The following is a 1323-nucleotide window of genomic DNA, read 5'->3' as shown; positions in this document are numbered from 1 at the left end:
GAGCTACCGGGCATCGCAAGCCCATTACGACAGGCTACACATTGGCTCCACCACACATTTCCTGTGAATCTTTCACTCAAGTATAAGGATTAAAAGTAGAGGGTCACGTACTGCATAAAAACATAAGAAAACCAACCTGCATTTTTATCCCTAGGAACGTACCCAAAAGAAATAAAAAACCCATGTCTACACAGAGATTCAGTCTTAAGTGTCCATAGCGGCATTACTCACCATCATTAAAATGTGGAAGCATTTTAATGCAACCCAACTATCCAACTGATGGCCAGGTAAACAAAATATGGTCTATGCTATACCCAAAGCGTGGAATATTATTCAGTCATAAAAAAGGGAATGGACTACGGACGTGGACTACAATGTAGGCGAGCCTTAAGAACAGTATGCTAAATTACACAAGCCAGATGGAAAAGGCTACATAGTGCATGATTCTATTTTTGTGAACTGTCCAGAAAAAGGCAAATTTATAGATACGGAAGGCATATCAGGGGTTGCCCAGAGCTGGAGAAGGGAGTGGAGGCTGATGTAAGGGAGCACAAAGGAATGATTTAAGATAAAGCAGAGGTTCCCAACCTAGATTATGGTGACAGTTGCACAAGTCCATAAATTTACTAAAAAGCATTTGAACTACGTATTTACAACAGTTGGATTTTTATGGCACGCAAATCATACTTCAATAAAGCTAAAAATGTTTGTGTGTGGACCTTGCGCAGGGGCCACACTAACCTTCTCTTTCTCATTCCAATTTTAGTGTATGTGCTGCCGAAGTGAGCACAGTAAAGCTGGAAAATATTAATAAAATGTATGCAGGAGGCATTGGAAAACATTACAAGAAAATAGTAAACTTTAAAAATTTCCTGGAATCACACAGGAGAACGTATGCCTTCCATCTGTGGTCCACAGAAGGAAAAGGCTTCCCCCATCCCCGGTGAGCTCTTGGTCCTGCTCTGTGTGGGGTAGGGGGAGGCCTTGGCAGCTCAGGGGTGTCGAGTACTGTTTCACCTCCACTAACCAGCTCCTGGTGAAGCCCAGCAAGTGATCAGATCCTGCTCCAGTAACCCTGGGAGGGCCCTCAAGGACCATCTTGCACAAACCTCTCATTTAGTTGAAGCTGGGGTGGGGGTGGGGGTGGGGGCGCGGAAACCACAGGAGCTGAGCTCAGGACGTTGCAGGTGGTGAGTGGTAAGATGAGCCCATCTTGGGTGCCCTGGTTCTTAATCCAGAGTCATCCGCTGGGTTGTCTCTTCGCATCTCAGCCTTTCTCAGCCTCGATGATCCCACCTGCAGAACGGGGACGGCGATACACGC

The 1323-nt window shown here is 45.8% G+C and overlaps 1 pseudogene; it reads right to left on the bottom strand.

The window, feature by feature from the left end:
- Positions 1–690: 690 nt before the first annotated feature.
- LOC121474324 lies at positions 691–790 on the bottom strand (annotated as a pseudogene).
- Between the last annotated feature and the right edge of the window lie 533 nt (positions 791–1323).

This window comes from Vulpes lagopus, chromosome 12 (assembly GCF_018345385.1).
Source record: "Vulpes lagopus strain Blue_001 chromosome 12, ASM1834538v1, whole genome shotgun sequence".
Classification (NCBI taxonomy): domain Eukaryota; kingdom Metazoa; phylum Chordata; class Mammalia; order Carnivora; family Canidae; genus Vulpes; species Vulpes lagopus.
Note: the sequence above shows the minus strand (reverse complement) of the source record. Positions and strands in the feature narration are given on the sequence as shown.